The following is a 6,000-nucleotide window of genomic DNA, read 5'->3' as shown; positions in this document are numbered from 1 at the left end:
CCAGTCTGGGAAACAAATTTCAGTGGCAAGGGGCTATGCTCTTGCACAGAATATTTCAGATCATTATATCATAACTGACAAATTCTTCTGTGGACTATGTTAAGAACTAGTTGTTGAATAAATTTGAACTAAGTGCCAGAAGCGGAAAAAATGACCTAAGTTGTCACGGGAGAGTTCTATAATACATGGCAGTTTTCACATATTAATTTACTTCCCGAAATAAAAGGTGAACCTGGAAACTGGCAAAATTATTTGTGAATGAAAGAAGTGAGCCATAAATATCTATTGACACTTGTAACTCCTCACATTCTATTTCATCTGGTGTTGTCTTTCCAGTTTCTTCCGCAACCATATTTCTGCTGGATCTCAGTATTACCTGATTGATCAGGGAGCACATGAGTTCAAAATACCAAAAACTTAGCTTATATTTGTTCGCTCCTCACACCAGATTGAATATGTTTCATTACTTTGCTAATCTCATTGCAGTAAACAGGCTGTGATGACTGCTTTTAACAATTGCCCTGTTTGCCATAGGATCAACTCTCCTTTCACTATCTATTAAATAATTAGCAACAAAATTTATCAATGAACTCTTTAGACTCTGGAGTCTAGAATACTGACATGTATCAGCCATTTTAGAATTCAGTGTGTGTTCAAGAAGAAGAAACGCAGCTGACTTGAACACATTTCACCCTGCCAGAATTTTGGCAATTTGTTATTGCTATAGTTAATAAGGTGAATATTCCACTCAGGGAATACAGAGTGAGGTGGCACAGTGATGAGATACTAAACATCTAATCAGGAGGGCAGGTGGTGTTCTAAATCACTTAAGTCAAATGTTGGGATGGTTCCTTTGAAAAGGACACTTCCAATTTGTGAGGGTACAAGATTTCCCAGATGTTTTGTTGCCAAAGTTTTTGAAAATAAATAATTTCATTGATTGAGGGGGAAGTCTGGTGCCAATTTTGGATATAAATCAACAAGCATTATTAGCAGAAGATCTGTTCATTTGTTCACAGAGAAAAATTGTACTGAATTTAAAAACTTAATTATTTTGTGGGAAGATTTGCTAAGGAGCTGGTCTTGTTTTGTATGTTTTGTTATGTTATTGGGGTATTCCACATGAGACATCCCAGGAATATCAAAGCAATGATCGGCATCATGATGTGTGGAGTGATTGGCAGCAGCAAAGAATCTTCTGCGCGAAACATGGTGTCATGGAATACCAACGACCAGAAGATTAATGATCTAAATGCTGGTACATATGCATTGGTTTCTTACTCTGGAAGACTGGAGTTGGTTCAAAGGAGACGTACCTAACTGATTAACTTCAGATCCCACTTATAATAAAAGGCACAATAAGAGCCTTCATACAAATCAGGGTTGTTGAGTTCTGGTTTAGGATTAAGTAGAATTCTTCGACAGACATAAGAAGAGTTTATCGAGTCAAGGGTTCACAGACTGCTTGGAGCTGAAGACCAGCAACGAGGTAATTTAAAAAACTAACTGAACCCTCACAAATTTCCTCTCCTATTCTTCCCTAACACAAGCATTTGCTCTGTCTCTTTATTATTGGTATCACCAAAAACACTAATGGCACCAGTGACATTTTAAATGCTGCTCACAAAAAATCACAAAAGCATTATTTGATGTACACTGAAAAAAAATTGTAATTGTTCTAGGCCACTTTTAAAAGACAGACTTCATAATACTGACAGCAAAATATCGCTTGTTCAGTTATAGCTTTAATATTAGAACAGCAGAAAATATGATACCCCTAGAACAGTGAGAAGGGTTCATTTGCCTTTAATGAGATTTGCAATAAAAATCTACAGCTTAGTTAAGCTAAGGACTATATTTTTTCTACTCATTTGTATGTAATGCACAAACATCAATTACAGCTTTACAACAAAGTTGTAACACTTTTACATTACCATTTTAGGTACTAAGTATTGCTTGCCTCCTAAGATATGTATACTGTACCTAACATTTATTTCACTCGTTTGTGTGTCGTCAACTCTTTGAGCAAACTGGTATATTTCAAACGAATTTTCTGCAGATGGCTATTTTGCACTTCTCACGGATGTCATGGTCTTGTTTCCTTTACACATTCCAGTTTGTGCTTCTTTCGCTTTTCTCATTTGTCTGGTACTACAGCTGCTTCCTCGTTTGCTTTGCTTTCATGCTATTGTCCTATTCTTTGTTGTTTCCTGTTCGTGATTTTATTTTCCAGCTGAAGAATGAATGTGTTCTTCTTCAGGTTCATTTTAGTTGTTTAATTTACATGATCCATGCATGTACACTGCCATGTCTAGGATACTGTAACAGACATGCATTGGCCGCCTCCTACAAGTAACCTTGGTTGAATATTTATGAACCCTTAGAGCAACCAGTAATTTTTCTGGTTTCTCATTTGCTCATTGCTATTTCAGGATGTTGTGTGCTGGGAATAAAGATTGCCATATTCTTCTTTGCTTGGTACACTGTTGGAATGCATTCTGATTTATCAGTCTTTTTCATGATGAATAAATCTGCTCCAGTTGTAGTTGACAAATCCTTTATTTGGATAAAACTATACACATGACCCAGGTTTCAGGATGAATCTTCAAGCAGCCACTCTGTGATGTTTATGTGTAATCAGGTGTCTCATTGGGGTTTGTTTGGTAGTCTGTTGATTGGTCTTGCTGGGCACTTATATGGTAAGCTACTTTTGACATTCACAAGTTGACATTTTATGGCTTTTATGTCTTCATTTTAATTTCTTAAGCCCATGCCAAATATCTAGTCATTCGCAGTTGGTTCATGGGTTACATTGGGGTGGCAATGTGAGCTTATTTGCTCAGAGAACCTTATCATGCCTCATCTGCATGGAATCTTGCATGCTACTTGAAAAATTTGCTGGATTTTGTGCATGACTGGTATGACTTTCTTATATGCAATCAAAGTATGACTTTATGTTCACATTTTTATGGGCCTTTTTAATGTTAATTAATTTTATGAAGAATTTCTCTTAGTTTTCCTTGTTTTGTAGTGGTCTGTCAAGTACAACTGGATCATATTTATTTATAACAAAAAATTTTAGCAGCCATTGTGCATGTCTGGCTAAGAGTATGTTATCAGTGTTTGTCAAGATAATGGTGAAATGTAAGTCAGAATTGTTCTCCTTCAAGCAGCTGGATTTTGTTAGGGTATACCTTATTTACTGTTCCTACTAATGGCACCTTCATCTGTTGAAGATTCTTGGCAAGGTGAAGGGATGTGAAGAAGTTATGTTGTCATGTTCCTTCTTTCATTTAGAAATGGCTCTATGATGTGAAGACTGACATACTCTTCCAATGGCTGGTTGGCCTTTCTCCTTACCAAGGTACGGATAGGAACTGCAAAAGTATCTGGATGCTATGTCTGCAGCTATACAAAACACGAGTTCACATTTGTTGAATTTGTTTGGCACAAACTTTGTAAGCCTGCCCCTAAGTTTGCTTCAAAGTAACTGTTGATCAACTGCAGTATTTTCACTATAAGAACAGTGGAAGCAAAATCACTTGCTCCCTATTTCACTACTTGTCAGCAGGGATGCGTGAAGCTTAAGATTACTTCTTTTCGAAGCAGACAGATCTGATAAGTTCACAGAAGATGACTTGTCAATTTATCCCTGATAAATTATGCCCCAAAACATGACGAAAGGTATTACAAGGAAACATTTTTAGGGAAAAAAGGCACTTCTGACATACATGATACCAATCATTGCCTCCAATTAAATGGTTCAATTTATGTTATTTATTTCCTTCCGAGCTTTTGATTCAATGTGTTTTATGATGCCCAGCATTGAACCATCAAAAACAAATTGTAAGGAACTTATGTCAGAGTCATGCACCTGGTGGCAGGCATATGCAATGAGCCACTTCTCTCCTTCTGGATGTTCAAAGCAACCCGTTTTCCATGCAACAGCATGTTAGCAGCCTTCCACTCTGTATCACTTCTAGCTGCCCACATCCTGTCATGTCAGGTGAGTCCTGAATCTAGTGAAAGAACTGAGATGGGAAGACATCTGCTGATAGCAACTGCTCCTCAGTCTCATTATCTTCATCATCAGTTGCAGTTGGTCTCCAAAGAAATCATGATCTGGAGCCGATAAGTCACTTTCTGATGAAATATCAGAATTCTCCAGAATATACAAAATTCTTCATTACTAAAAGCATGCTGATGTAATGTAACTGAAATGCCCATTGCAGACAAAAGAAAACCACTAACTGATGAGACGAGCACCACCAGCCACACATGAAATACAATTAACAAGTTATGTTAAAGTCCAGCAATGAAATCTTTCCAAGTACATCACCTGAGGCAACAACAGCTGATTAAAATAAACTGCAATGCAAGTACCTTTGTAATTATGAGAACAGTAATATTCTAAAAAGGAGTTACAGCAGAAGCAACTGACACCTCACATAGTATATTTCATAAAATTTCCATGAAATTGTGGAAAATCAGTAAATTGTTGTACACTATTGTCAACACTAGAATAAATAAGGGAAAGTCACGAAGTCTGTTGAAAAGGTGTTACAAACTGAATTTTTTACAGAGGAAATAAAAAGCAGACAGGTGTCTTTTGACCCCTTTCACTGTATTAGTAACCTACGTTTACCTATGCAGCCATGTCACCACAACAAGTGGCATAGACCAAAATCACTCATTCAATCACAACATTCACCGAAATAGATCTTAATCAAACAATGCAAAATCCAGGATGGAATGTAACAATATTATGAAAAGGAAAGTTGCTACTCACCATACAGCGGGGATTCTGAGTCGCAGGCAGGGACTACAAAAAAAGACTGTCACAATATAAGCTTTCGGCCAACTAGGCCTTTGTCGATAATAGACAGGATACACACACACAAAGATGCGTGCCCGCGCAAATGCAACTCACACACACATGAATGCAGCTGAAGCCACACTGCAAGCAACAGCAGCAGTGCATGATGGAAGTGAGGAGGGGGAGAGGTAGCAGGGTGGGGTGGGAGACAATTAAGTGCTGCTGGGGAGTGCACAAGGATGAGGTGCAGAAACGGTAGTGCAGCTAGGTGCAATCAGCAGGTTAGATGGAGGTCAGAGGAGAGGTGGGCGGGATTAGCAGAAAAGGAGAGAAGTAAAAAGACAGGGCTGTGTAGTGCTGGAATGGGAACAGGAAAGGGGTTGGATGGGCGAGAAAAATGAACCACGAGGGTCACAGGAACGTAGGATATATTGCAGGGAGAGTTCCCATCTGCGCAATTCAGAAAAGCTGGTGTTGGTGGGAAGGATCCATATGGCACAGGCTGTGAATCAGTCACTGGAATGAAGGATGTAGTGTTGAACAGCATGCTCAGCAATAGGGTGGTCCATTTGTTTCTTAGCCACAGTTTGTCGGTGGCCATTCATGTGGGCAGACAGCTTGTTAATGGTCATGCCCACGTAGAATGCAGTACACTGGTGGCAGCTCAGCTTTTAGATTAGATGACTGGTTTCACAGGTAGCCCTGCCATTGATGGGATAGGTGATGTTTGTGACGGCACTGGAGTAGATGGTGGTGGGAGGCTGTATGGGACAGGTCTTGCATCTAGGTCTGTTACAGGGATACGAGCCAAGAGGTAAGGGGTTGGGAGCAGGTATTGTGTAAGGATAGATGAGTACAGTTGCTGCAAGTCCTGGGCAGTACTGAGTTACGAGGGGAATGCTCCTCAGTGGCCGGACGGTGAGACTTTGGGAGGCTGTGTGAGACAGGAAAGATAAGGCATGGGAAATTTGTTTTTGTACAAGGTTGGGAGGATAATTACGATCTGTGAAGGCCTCAGCGAGACCCTCGGTGTATTTTGAGAGGGACTGCTCATCACTGCAGGTGCAACGACCATGGGTGGCTAGGCTGTATGAAAGGGTCTTCTTGGTATGGAACGGGTGGCAGCTGTCGAAGTGGAGGTATTGCATGTGGTTAGCAGGTTTGATATGGACAGGGGTGCTGAT

This window comes from Schistocerca serialis, chromosome 4, assembly GCF_023864345.2.
Source record: "Schistocerca serialis cubense isolate TAMUIC-IGC-003099 chromosome 4, iqSchSeri2.2, whole genome shotgun sequence".
NCBI classification, from domain to species: Eukaryota; Metazoa; Arthropoda; class Insecta; order Orthoptera; family Acrididae; genus Schistocerca; species Schistocerca serialis.
This window is presented reverse-complemented; position numbering follows the sequence as displayed.